The sequence below is a fragment of the Eubalaena glacialis genome, chromosome 9 (assembly GCF_028564815.1).
Source record: "Eubalaena glacialis isolate mEubGla1 chromosome 9, mEubGla1.1.hap2.+ XY, whole genome shotgun sequence".
Classification (NCBI taxonomy): Eukaryota; Metazoa; Chordata; class Mammalia; order Artiodactyla; family Balaenidae; genus Eubalaena; species Eubalaena glacialis.
In genome coordinates this window covers 110,762,752-110,777,888 of record NC_083724.1, presented here as the reverse complement: position 1 = coordinate 110,777,888, position 15,137 = coordinate 110,762,752, and positions in this window count along the sequence as shown.

Here is a 15,137-nt window from a genome sequence, read left to right as displayed (position 1 = left end):
TAGATTGTTTTACGGACTGGTTAGACACCATAGAATTCCTTGATCATCACCAAAAATCACCTGGTCCTCATAGCCACTTGTGGTGATTTCATGTACTTGGAGCTGATTAAGGAAAAATATATGACCACAAGGTGACTAACAAACAATAAGCTTTATTTGGGTGGCATTTTGATAGATTTGCATGTGGGATGGTGGAGGGAGTACCTCATAGCATGAGAGCTTCCAGAGACAATGGTACAGGCTTACCCTCTAGGAGGGGAAAAGGACTAGGGAACTCCTGAGAGAGGGAGACATTTGTGAGGGAGCCTTTGTGTCTGGATAATGTCACTCAGCAGTTCATTGAGGAGTCTCTGGGGAAAAGAATTCCAAAAGGCACCAGTGGTTTTGGGTCTTTTCTAATCCCAGTGTTTGTCTTATCTATGGCTAACAGATTTTGGGTGCAATGTTGTGGAGGATGCAAAGCAGGCGTGCTCTAAGTCACTAAAAATATGTTGATTTGGACTATATTTTTGAACAAATGCATATGTAAAAATTTTAGTTTGGTCCCAGCAGGCTTTTGAGCTAAAGGTGCCAGCCTGCTGTAAAGAAAGAAATAGCATAGAACCAATATACAGAGGGCGTCTTTGGATAGTTTGTATAACACTCTCATCAGAAGAACACCCATGGACTTCTGTAAGAGAATAGCAAACTTCCTGACTTGGCACAAATAAAGACTGATTGCTTCTAGGGAATTGAAGAGAAGCACAGTCTGTCTACCTCTTGGGGAGAAATCGGAGACCTTTCCAACTGTAGGACACATTGGTCTCCTTGGAGAGGGATGCTTAGAAAAAGCACTGAGGCTTGAAAAAAGATGAGATAAATTATCTCTCTCTGGAGGAAGGGCAAGAAATCATCAGCAGACTCAGCAGAGGTCTGCTACCACTGGGGGAGTAAAAAAATCTCTCCCTCTCAAAATCAACTGTGAAGACAGAGATTTCCTTCCAAGGAGAGGACAGGCAAGAACACTGAGAAATCGTAAACTTGAGATTCAAACATAGCAAGACTGAGGTTAAGTTAAGACTGAGATTGGACGAAGACCCACCTGCCCCAGCCATGAACCTGACCCTGAGTAACAAACAAGATATGTCAGCTGCCGGGAGAAGGGAAGTAACGTGGGAAGAGCCCCATATGTGGTTCAGGCATCAAGGGATGGTTGAAAACTGAGGGCAGAGAAGAAATACTGACAAAAACCCTCTGATATTTCAGTCCCCACCCTAACCACAAGACAACAGAAGACCACTGTTAGAGAACTTTGAATTCAGTGGAGCATTAGAGGTAATGATAGCAGCAACAAAACCCAAAGATAGTTCAACCCCTGGCTAAAATAAGTGAAACCTCCATAATTTACCTCAATATCCACTATATCATGTTCAGGATTCAACACAAAGTTATAAGACATGAACAGAGCATGGAGAAAACAACCCTCTGTCAAGAACTAAAGCAATGACTATAACTAGACTCAGAGATGAATCAGATCTGGGATTATCAATCAGAGAATTAAAAAATTACTATGGGGCTTCCCTGGTGGTGCAGTGGTTGAGAATCTGCCTGCCAATGCAGGGGACATGGGTTCGAGCCCTGGTCTGGGAAGATCCCACATGCCGCGGAGCAACTAGGCCCGTGAGCCACAACTACTGAGCCTGCGCGTCTGGAGCCTGTGCTCCGCAACAAGAGAGGCCGCGACAGTGAGAGGCCCGCACACCGCGATGAAGAGTGGCCCCTGCTTGCCGCAACTAGAGAAAGCCCTCGCACAGAAACGGAGACCCAACACAGCCATAAATAAATAAATAAAATAAAAAAAAAAATTACTATGATTAGTATGCCAGAGGCTTAGTGGAAAAGATGGAAAACATGGATAAACACATGGGAAATTTAAGCTGATAACTGATAGTCAAATGGAAATGTTATAAATAAATACACACACAATAGCAGAGATAAAGAATTCTTTAGGTGAGCTCATCAGTAGATTTACTGCAGGTGATAAAAGAATCAGTGACCTAGAAAATAAGCTGATACACATTATTTTTTAAATATTCAAATTGAAACACAAAGGGAAAAGGAGTGAAAACAAAACAGAACATTCAAGAGCTGTTGGATAGTATTTAACAGTCTAATTACAGGAAATTGAAACCCTAAGAGGAAAAGGTCGAATGGATAGAAGAAATATTTAAAGAGAAAATGACCAAGAATTTTCCCCAAATAATGAGATTCATCAAACCCTAAATCCAAGAAGCTCAAAGAAACCCAAGCAGGATAAATATCAAACAGACAGACAAATAGTAAAATGCTAACACTCAAAGATAAATACAAGATCCACAAAGCAGCCAGAGGTGGAAAAAAAACCAAATTATAAAGCAACAAAGATAAGAACAATAGCAGAAATTAGGCAATTCAAAAGACAATGGAGTGACATTTTTACAGTACTGAAAAAATGGCAATCTAGAATTCTGTAAAATATCAATACCCTTCAAAAATGAAGCTAAAATATAAAACCTCTTCAGAACATCTGAGATATACAAGATGTTAAAGGAAAATTTTCAGGCTGAAGGAGTATGATACCAAACAGAAATGTGGAAGAGGGTTGGAAACAACAGAAATGAAGTAAATATAAAACACATTTTTCTTATTTTTAATCACTAAAATTGGTAATTGTCCTAAGTTTCATTTTGATTATGCCAATTTTGAATTCTGCTAGATATCCAAATGGAGGAATCAAAAAGTTAGTTGGAAAAAAAAAAAAGTCTGGATTTCACTGGATAAACCAAGACTGGAAACATTTGAATATTGTGAGATAATAGAAAATATTGATATTGGTCTCTGTCCCTGATTCCCAGCACAGGGCCCCCCAAACTCTTATAACTTCCTAAGTGTAATGTCCTTGAAGCACTAGGAGCCTCTTTTGTTCTAATATTTGTTCCTTACCCCAGTTCCTGACACAGTTCTTAAATCCCTTGGAATTTGTTGATAGCAGTGTCTTTTGTACTAATGAGGTGAATCTCGGTGGGCTCCTGAATGGGGACCAATCACCAGAGAGACCAAGCTATGATCAAAAGCTTGGAATTGGCAGCCTCATCCTTGACTCTCCAGAGAGGGACGAGGGCTGAAAATAGAATTAATATGGGGTTTGGAGAGCTTCTGAGTTGGTGAGCAGGTGAAGGTGGGGAGAGTGGAGAAGGCATGGGAGTTCCATGTCCATTCCTACATATTTTTCCCTATGCATCTCTTCCTTCTGGATCTTCATCTGTATCCTTTATTGTATCCTTTTACAATAAACCGATAAACAGTAATTAAGTAAACTTTTTTCCTGAGTTCTGTCAGTTGCTCTAACAAATTAATCAAAACTGAAGAGGGAGGGTCATCGGAACTTCCAATTCATAGCCAATTGGTCAGCACAGGTAAAAAACTGGATATGCAATTGGCATTTGAATTGGAGGAGGGGGAGCAGTCTTGTAAATTGAGCCCTTAATGGCATTTGATGTTGGGAAGGGGGCCCTTTAACGTGTAGGTCCTGACACTATATCTGGGTAGATAGTTTCCGAATTGAGTTAAATTGTAGGACACACAGCTGGTGTTGCAGAATTACTTGGTGTGGAAAAAAACCCATACATCTGGTGTCAGAAATGTGAGTGTGGTAGTAGTGTGAGAATAAAGGAGAAACAGGAAGAGAACTGGGTTTTTCCTACACAAATATCATTAGCATATAGATGACATTTAAAGCCACAAGACTGACTAAGATCATCTAGAGAGAGAGAGTGTAATTTGAGAAAATAAGAGTCCAAGCACTAAGTCTTAGAAAAATTTAACATTTGGAGCTGGGGAAGAGGAAAATGACCGAGAAAAGGCAATTGAAAGAGGAAAACTGTGAAGGAGAAAGAAAATCTGGCAGTGATTTTTTTCAGAAGCTAAGTGATGAAAGAATTTCAAGATAGTGGGATGGGTTTGCTGTCTCAAAGTTTGCTGAAGATAGTGAATAAGGACAGAGAATTGACCATTAAATTTGACAGGTAGCATGGAAGTGACAAATTCAGTTGAATTTGAATAATGTGGTAGAAATGTGAGATTGGAGTGTGGCCAGAGAAATGAAAATAGAGAAATTGAGATCATAAGTATGATATACTTTAATTCTTGTTTCTAAATTGAACAAAACAAAAACAAGTGCAGAGAAGCATGTATGTATATAATTTAATATATCATAAATAAGCGCTACCTACTTGAATCCAACACTACATGATAAGTAACTGGCGTGGCCAATTGTAGGAATTGAAAGAAAAAATTTAAAGAAAAATTAGTTACTTTAATTCATTATAATAATTCAAAGGAGACAAAGAATATAATTGTGTTTATAAAACCCTAAAAAAAAGAGCATAGAATATTATTTAAGATCACGAATTTGAAACTCAGGAACCACTTTCAAATATAATACTTGAAAAGATTTTTTTAACATTCCAAAATATGATTTCCTAATCTGTATAACTGAGATTATAATACCTGATTTACAGAGTTGTGGGGATTCAATGCAATCAGACATGTGATATACTTAATACTGTGTTCATAGGAAGTATTGACTAATAATTTTTCAATTATAATTTGATGAGTGAACTCCTATTCCTGATTTTTAGAAAATACTTTTTTCTTTAACAAAACAAAGAAATTTTTAGGTTTATTGAGGTATAATTGACAAATAAAATTGTGCATATTTAAAGTGTACAAATAGATGATTTGTCATACTATGTGAAATGACTACCACAATCAGGTTAATTAACACATCCATTGCTTCACCTCGTGACCTTTCTCTGTGTGTGTATGGCGAGAACACTTACGGTCTACTCTCAGAAAATTTCAAGTACATTCTGTATGAATTTAGAGAAATATTTTAAGAACAGTTGTTAAAAAAAAGATATTTCTAAAAATGCTACTTGCTTGCTACATTTGAGAAAGGTGTTATATCAGTGAATGAATGTAACTGTTAATACACATAGAGAAGTGTTAAAGAATACTTATAAAAAATATGTTTTTAAGAATATAGTATTATCCATAGTCACTAGACAGCACATTAGATCCCCAGAGCTTATTCATCTTATAACTGAAGGCTTGGACTCTTTGACTGACCAGGATCTCCCCATCTCCTCCATCCCCCAGCCCTTGGTATCCACCATTCTACTCTCTGTTTATATGAGTTCAACTTTAATTTTTCATTTTTAGATTTTACATATAAGTGAGATCATACAGTATTTGTCTTGCTCTCTCTGACTAATTTCTCTTGTCTTCTTGCCTAACATGTGATCTATCCTAGAGAATGTTATGCGTGCACTCAAGAAGAACGTGTATTCTGCTGCTGTTGGATGGAATGTTCTGCATATGTGTTAGGTTTATATGGTATTAAGTGTAGTTCAAGCCCAATAGTTTCTTATCAATTTTCTGTTTGGAAGATCTATCCTCGTTGAAAGTGAGGTATTGAAATCCCCCATTATTATTGTATTGCTGTCTATTTCTTTGTTTCAGATTTGTTAATATTTACTCAACATATTTAGGTGCCCCAATGTTAGGTACATATAATTTACGATTTTTATATCCTCTTGATGAATTGGTTCCTTTATCGTTAAATAAGGATCTTCTTTGTCTCTTGTTACAGCTTTTGAGTTAAAGTCTATTTTGTCTAATACAAGTATAGCTACCCCTGCTCTCTTTTGGTTTCCATTTGCATGAAATACCTTTTTCTAGCCCATCGTTTTGCACCTATATGTGTCCTTAAAGCTGTTAAACTTGTTTTGTTCATGTATTGTTTTCCAGAGGCTCACTGGGCGTCCTTAAAATAACCATTTTGAATTCTTTATTGGGCAAATCATAGATCTCTTTTCCTTTGGGGTCAGCTACTGGAAAACTTTAGTTTTCCTTTGGTGGTGTCATGTTTCCTTGATCTTTCATGTTCCTTGAAGTCTTGCATTGCTATCTTCAAATCTGAAGAAGCAATCACCACCTCCAGATTCCTCCAACTGACTGCTGAGAGAATCTTCAGTCAAGACACCCCCAGTGACTCATGGGTAGACTTCCTGATGGACCCTACCGTGGTTAGCAAAACCCGAGTCCCTTTGGTCCTTTCTGAAAACCTTGCGTGATGTTCCCCCAGGTTCTCCCTGCCCTCTAGTTATGCAGAACTCCTCTATATACCCTCACTTTTCCCTGTGGGAGAAATTCTGGCTGAGAACATCTCTCTTGGAACTTCCTGTTCTGCCACGAGTGAGGGGTGATGTAGGTAAAGTGAAACATTTTTTTACCCTCTTCGATGCATCAATTTTGTGTTTTTTCACTCAAGTGATATGCAGGAACTTCTCTGCTGGATTCCCGGACTTCCACAAAGGCACTCTTGCCTGTGGGTGATTGTCAAAACTGGTGTTCTTTGGATACTAGATAGTAGAAAACGTCTATTCGACCATTTCTTTGAGAAATGTTTGAAAGTAAAGAGAACAGCGAAACTTAAGATGAAAAAATTTTCACTACAGTTATTTACACTATCTTATAAGTGCCTGATAAGTGAGTGAAATTGGAAAAAAAAGTAATTTCTACTGGGAAATAAAAGAATAGCATCTCATATCTGTAGATGACATGAATACCTATCTAGAAATCTAAAGAGAATGATGCACTACTTAAACAAAAATAATTTACTAAGATATCCAGATGAAAATAAATGTCTGACAACTAGTAGTATTGCTGTTTATCAGCAATTCTCTGAAAGAATATATGAGTAAAATCTTGCATTGGCAATTCAAATTTTAAAATATTAAATATGCAAGAGTACATAACCATTTTATACTTATAAGTTGTCTAAATATGCACAAAGTGTGTATATATATGTATATCTAGATAGATAGATAGATACATACATACATACTTACATACATAGATACATAGGTAGAGTACACAGGGTGACTACTTTTAGGGACATAGAATAAAATATTAATTACACATATATAACGTTCCCAGATGGGAAGATGCTATAAACATAACAATACTCACCAAATGTATACATAAATTTTCAAAAATTAGGAAAAAACCCCTCTGGAATAGTTTTAATTTTTTTTCTCTTAAGAAATCTTATACTTTTTTGGGAAAAATAAAGAGGAGAGTTCAGCCAGAAAATGTTAAAGAACAAGAGTCAGAAGGGATTTACTATCCTCTCAGAGAGTAAAACATACTATAAACCCATGATAATAAAAACAGTATTTCTATTGGCATAGTAGGATACAGATCCATTTATGTATGAATTTAAATTTTATAAGTATTATGTTCTAAAGGTATGTTGAAATGGTAAATTTTAAATTCATGGAACTGGAGAAATTAGTCAATCATTTAATAGTAAATTAAGTGAGAATCTTAGTTTTTCATGAGCACTAATACACACCAGATGAAGACAAACATGTAAATAATGGAGCCATTAATTTTTAAGATAAATACAGTTGTAAATCTTTAATCTTGGCTTTTGTTTGAGTGCAATAAAGACAAGTTTTCTAAGTTCCAAAGGTGGATTTAGGAGTTAATTTTTCCTCCATATGAGTGGAATTTTACACCAGAAACAAGATATGAAACAAAGTAAGTTTTAATTTCCCCTACAACCCTCATCCTGTGGGTAGTGTAATAAAATGGAGGGTGGTGGTACTTGAAGGTAGTAAGGGAGATATAGAGATTTTCATAACTCCAGGCTGAGTTGGTACACCCTAATGAAGAGGGGATTGAACTTTCTTCTCTGTCTCCAGTAAAATTGGGCTTTGTCTTCCTAGGGAAGAAACTGGAGTTCCACTTGCAGATCTTTACAGGTGAAACAATACTGGCTTTGGTGAAGGGCCTATATTGTTTTGTAAAACTACTCCAGGTCTTTATTCATAGGACCAAATGGGATAGTCCCAAATCATCTCAAGAATTACTGAGGGGACTCATCTCTCTCTCTCTCTCTCTCTCTCTCATTCTTTGTCACACACACATTCTACTCAAAATATATTACTAAATATTCTTTCATTAAAAAAAATTAATTCTAAATCCAAGCTTTTGCTTTATTATTACCTTGGATTTGTAAACTTTATATTTAACTCCTATAATGCCTATAAATTTCTAGTACTTTAGGGAACAGGTTAGTAATCACAGAAAGGAAGTTTCTTTATAAAAAAAGTATCATACCACTTCTATCTCCCCCCGAAATGTGTATATTTGATTACATAAAAATTAATCATAACATGTATAGAAATTAAAAGGCAAACAACTGACAGGAAATAATTGTAGTATTTAAGGTATAAGAGTTAATATCAATGCATTTAAAAAAATCTTATTAATAAATAAGAAACAAGCATCTCAATACAAATTTTGGAAAATGTTTAAGCAAGTAATTCAGAAATGTATATACATATATCAGCTACAAATATATGAATTAAAAAGTTTAGTCTTCTTAGAAAGCTAAATAGATGCAAATTAAAATATACAACTAATTATAAGATAAGATTTTTAAATAAAATAACCTGTAGAAGTGGGAATTTTAATGTAATGGTAAAATTGTAAATAGTCACAATATTTACAAGAACAATTTGGCTGTACACAACCATAAAAAGCATTTATTGATTGCTTACTATGTACCAAACACTCTTGCTAGTATATATATTAGCTCACATAGTCTCATACCAATTCTGAGGTAGATACAACTACAGATGATATACAAATGAGAAAAATGACACAGAGAGTTTGTGACATGGTTAGTGAGGGGCAAAACCAGCATTCTAACTGAAGCAGCCCGACCTCATAGTCCCACTTCAAAATTAGTAGCCTGTTGCCCTGATGGGAGACTTTAAAGTAGACATACCCATGACATACTAACTTGTGTTAGAAACAGATCTTAAGGAAATAATCATGAATGTTCACAAGGATTTAATTACCATGGTATCCCAGCAACATTTTTTTTTACAATAGCAGAAGATTGAAAATGTTCAAGAAAAAAAGATTTTCTTAATAAAGAAATACAAATCATAGAGTTATAAAAATAATTTTATAGAATATGAAATGATAAAAAATGTACTATATATTATTTAGTGAAAACAGCAAGTTAAAAAACAATGTATATTTTAATGTTAAAAAGAATCTGGAATCATAAATACCAAAATAATGACAGCTATTGCCTTTGATTAATCATGATGTATTTACTTTTTATCTGTATGTACATGTCCATAATATCATCAAAGACCAAATAAACCATTTATGATAGAAGAATGTATGTGTAAGTATATTTAATCTCCTTTATGTGATAGTTACTGTTTCTAAGAAAAAATTGAAACGAGTTCAAAATGATATACTTATATTTGACTCTGAAAATTTAAAATATCTGAATACTAAAATCACTGTTAAGAAAATTAAAGTGAATGATAAAAAGTGAAAAAAAAATCATTCTCATCACACATCACCCAAATGTTTAATATCCTTAATATATTAAAAGTTTTTATGAATCACTAAGAAAAGGAAAAAAACTAAAGTAGAGCATATGATCTGGCAAGAGATTAATTAAAAACAAGAGACACAGAAATGACCAAACAACATTTAAGAACTGTCAGACTCAGTAGTAATCGATGTAATTCATGCCAGTTAGATTTGGGGTATTTGTTACTTGTGGCTGAAAGAATTCTAATTGATAAATCTATACTGGTGTGACTATATGTGGTGTGACTATGTGTGTTTATGAGGTGGCAGGAAGAGAGTGGGATAGCAAGAGTTTCCATCACCCTTTTCTCCAAAATATATTCTCCATATCTACACTTCTCTCCATGTCCAAGGTTAGCATCTAGTCCAAGTCTCCTTACTCCTTAACTAATGGAACAGTTTCTTATCTGGTCCCTATGATTCTGCCATTATTCTTTCATCCCCTAATTCTCCTATCCCCCAAAAAGCCAGAGTGATTTTTAAGAGTCAAAATCAGAATATGTCACTCTCCTTCTCAGAAGTATCATATTGTACATCAAATAAAATTCAAGCTACCGTAATGCCCTGATTTGTTTCCTTTGTAGCACTTACCCATAATTGAAAAAAATATTTTAGGGGGAGGTGAATTATTTGTTTATTGTTTGTATTTAATGTAAGTAGTGTGTAATTTAGGACATTGTTTGTGTTATTCATAGCTATGGGCCCATCACTTAGAAAAATACCTGAAACAGTAGAGATTCTATAAAGATTCATAACTAAATTAGGGAATGGACAGTGCATGGGGGGAAAAGTGTTGTTAAATCATTAAGATGAAATTTAAAAGGAGAAAGCAGAACACATCTCCATTTTATTTTACTTCACTGGAAATGGATATGTGATCTATTTAAAGATCATTCCAATGTACCATGATTCTGAAAAGTAGAATCAAGCATAGGTTTTGATTTAATTTTAAGAATCAGAGATCTAAGGTGATTTCATTTAATTTAATTCATAACTTTTCCTGTTCATTAATTAAATGCTAGTGAAAGGTCAACGTCAGGCCAATATACATTATGCGAGTCACACAGGAATTCTTAACAAAGTATTAGAGGACTTAACATTGATAATTCAAGGAATAGTTCCTCTATGAATTACAGTTAGAATTTTAAAATAAAGAATTAAGCATACATTTTAGATTGACTGCTTCAGAAGCTGTTTCTTCTTTAATTTGTAGGGTATAAAATTTTGGTTTAAAAAATGAAATACTATGAAAGATGTATTTGTGCAAGCAAGTTCATAGCAACATTATTCACAATAGTGAAAAAGTGGAAGCAACTCAAGTGTCAACCGACAGATAAATAGGTGACCAATTGTGGTATATACGTATAATAGCATATTATTCAGCCCTAAAAAGGAAGGAACTTCTGACTCATGCTACAACATGGGTGAACCTTGGGGTCATGATGCTAAGTGAAATGAGACAGACATAAAAAGACAATACTTTTGATTCCATTTGTATGAGGTACTTAGAATTGTCAAATTCATAGACAGAAAGTAGAATGGTGGTTGCCAGGGGCTGGAGGGAGAGGGAAATGGGGAGTTATTGTTTGATGTGTATACAGTTTCAGTTTTGTGAAAAGTATTCCGGAGATTGGTTGCACAACAATGTGAATGCACTTAATGCTATTGATGTACTTAATGTACTTAACGCTACTGATGTACTTAATGCTAACTATACACTTAAAAATGGTTAAGACAGTAAATGTTATGTTATGGGTATTTTAACACAATTAAAAATTTTAAAAAATGAGTGGACTATAATTTAACTAAGTAAGATTCTTTCTAAATAGATGATAAAATAAATTGTTGAGGATCAAGGTTCACTCTTCAGAGAGTTGAACAATTCTCAAGATATGAACCTTTTGAAGATGTTTTATACCTTGGAACTACAATGATGGATTGCTCCTAGGTTCCAAACAGAAAGTAACCAGGAAACTTCAAAATTCAGAGGTGAATGTCAATTCACAAAGCTTAAGAATAAAAGCCTTCCAGGAGCACCTGTTGTCTGAACTTCCACAAAGTCACTCACCAATTTTACATCTTATATATATCAAAGACTACCCTGAAGACATGTTCTTGTGACCGAACTTAGATCCTCCAAATGAATTTATTATATGTGAGCTTTTATTTGAATCAATAGGAAGTTTATAATAGAATTAAACTGTTAAAATATGCCAAGTAGCTTCTTTTGACTTTTGGATACACATATTCATTGGGTTTTGCTATTGTCTCTGGTTTTGTATTTTTGTGTCATGGCAGTCTTTGTCAAACCAGGGAGTGGTAGGGCAAATTAAACATTTTGGTATTTTACATTTAGTTAATCAATTAAACTGCGGATGGAGCCAGTTTTAAAATATCAGCAATGTAGTATTAGGAATTAACATCATACTGCTAGAGTGATTTATGTACCCAAATAAAATTACAACTCACTACTAACTCAAATTTATAAAAATGGCATTACTTACTATGGGCTCTTTCTCAAAATATTTTTAAATGTATTTTAATTCACATCAAATGTGGATTTGATCATTTGAGTTGTCAATAAAGTCTGGAATATTTTCCAATTATGGTCAAATTTGGGAAAGGAAAAACCCACATCACAGGTCCACCTCATGGCTACCACCCTTTCAGATTGTTCACCGGTGTGTCTGTTTAGTCAATGAGTTGTCTGGACATATATATTAACCCAGGGCTTTACCTTAATACAAAAGCTATTTGTCCTTTCCTTTTGTAAAGACTTTTTCATTCCTTCTAGCAAAATACTGAGGTTACATTAAAAATAAATCCTATCCACCAGTTTTAGATTAAGATCATCACAAGCAACATTGTAGAGAATTACTGTAAATGTGTGTATAATTATTGCTCCAAGTTGTACCAGTAAATTACCATGGACATAATTTGAAGTATTATAGTTAAATGAAAAAAAAAAAAAAAGTTGCTTTTGGATACAAAGTCAACAGTATCTACTTCCAAAAAAAGGACACAGAAAATTAAGGGAATCATCTGGGTGATTTATGACTAAATTTCCAAATCTTCAAGGCTTGAATAGTCAGATTACTCTATCTCCCTTCCCCAGTTCCCAAAGTATGTATGGATCCAGCCAGAAGAGTTTTTAAAGTTCATGTATTTCCTGAGTCGTGACATTTCACAAGTGAGAATACACAATGAGAATGGCTTCCAGTCCCAGTGGCATAGGATGTTTAACAGGGATTAATCACATCCATAAAAGTCTCGCTTTTGCTTATGAATGACGTCTGTTGCCATGCGATGTTTCTTTCAGGTGGTGACTTTGCAGATGAAAAATGACTAATGCACAATACCCAAAATAACTTATATCTCCTCCATCCCCATTTCCCACACACTTCTTCCCGCACATACTTGTTTTAAGAGAATGGAAATAAAGGCAAAACAATCTAGGCTGCCAAATTCCATTGTGTACAGAGTAGTCATTTCGTCCTAGGGTAATATCCCAACCTCTTTTCCCTTGCCTCTCACTCATGTCCCTGTCTTTTTAATTACAGAAAGCATTCTTCTTGGACTCCTGCCCCAAAAAACTCAGAGGCACTTTTAAGCAGTCTTTTTATTATCAACATTTCCTAGCTAGAGGTTGTTGAATAGAGATGATTGAAAGACAACACTACACGAAAGGATACTTCCATGTACTTGAGTCTTCTCTGAGCAAGAAGATTAAAGAACTCGTATAATGTAGAGCTGAGGAGGACCTAGGAGACTGTCTAAATCACCCTCCTTGTGTTATTAGAGACCAGGACAGAGGCACAGACAAGCCAGTAACTTCTCACACCACGTGCTAGTTCTAGCTAACTCATAATAGATTGCCTTTTCCACTCTGCCAATCTACCCAGTTGTTAACATAGCACAGAATAAGGATTAGAGAAGGTTCCCAAAGTCACATGGTTGTTTAGACCTCCAGGTAAATATTTTAAACAGGAAGAACCAAATAGTGACTAAACTTGAGATTTTCTAAAGGAATCAACTAAGCAAACACAGTGAAAAACTTGACAAACTTGAATTTTATTTCCTCTCATCTAATCCTTATTTCTTTTCCAGGAGATATTAATAAGAATAGAGAATTAGAAGAGTTTGAAGGAGGAAGGGATAAGCAAAGATCTTGATGACTCAAAAAACAGGTAATTCATAGATTGTCAATTCCAGTATTGTCTATTAAAGTTAGTAAATCTTGGGTCTCTTGGCCACTCTACAGCACCAAACAAATTTTTTGGTGAATTGAATTAAGCAATATGGAGAATAAAATAAAATCAGACTAAGATATCTAGTGTATTTATTTCAAGAAGCCGTTTGTCAGGTGGAGAAAGATTCATTTCTGTGAGTCTTATAATGTATATTTTCCTCCTTGCTTTATTGGTTAGGAAGCCCAGAGTTAAATTTTTAACCTCTCTGTAGCAACGATAGCGTTCCTATGGCATATATTTTGTATACTAATCCTAATTCTACCACCAATTTATTTTTATCTTATTTGTAAGTTACTTCACATCCTTTTTGGAATGAGCTATAGTATAAATCAATCATATAATCCATAAATTACACATTTTTTCTCATTTCTCAAAAAAAAGATAAAGTGTTTATAGGCATAAGCTGGAAAGAAACATCCAGGGTAAAATGTATTCTATATAGTAGTAAAAATGCCGTTTATGAAGCTTAACCAAGAAACAACACTCTCCTTTATTTCCTATATGTAAATAACCCTATTAGAACTTGATGTAAGTTGCATGATAATATGCAGAAATAAACAGGACCATCCTCAAGGAAGCAGAACTTGGAAAATCAGTTATGCTCCCTTCTTCAAGCACAAGATTGATTTCCAGGTGATAGTTACTTAAAATGAACACCAAGCACAGCCTCTGGGCCAGGGGAATATGTTGGAAAATGTCATAGAACTTTTAGTCTGAGGTGGGGCTGGGGCAGATTTCTGTGTGTGTGTGTGTGTGTGTGTGTGTGTGTGTGTGGTCAAGTCATCTTCTCATGGGTATAACCAAAACCTTCTAGTCTAGAAATTGGACTCCATCAATGCAAAGAACAAAATCCTTTGGATTGAAGATGTCGTATATACTTGAGACCACTCTGGTTGACAGTATTCAAATAAAGGTCCCTTAGTTTGTTGTTTTTTTAAATGGTAGTAAAATATACATAACATAAAATTGACCATCTTTACCATTTTTAAGTGTACATTTCAATGGTGTTAAGTACATTCACATTGTTGTGCAACCATCACTACCATCCACTTCCAGAACACTTGACATCTTGCAAAACTGAAACTTTATACCCATTAAAGTACAACTTCCCATCCCCCTCTCCCTGCAGCCACTGGAAACCACTATTCTACTTTCTATCTTTAGGAATTTGACTACTTGAGATACCTCATGTAAAGGCTATTGTGAATAATGCTATTATGAACATAAGTATATAAAAATTTCTTAGAGGCCTTGCTTTCAATTATTTGGGGAATATCCAGAAATGGAATGGCTGAATCATATGGTAAATTTATTTTGAATTTTTGGAGGAGCTGCCATACCATTTTTCATAGCGGCTGCACCATTTTGTATTCCTGCAAACAGTGCACAAGTATTCCA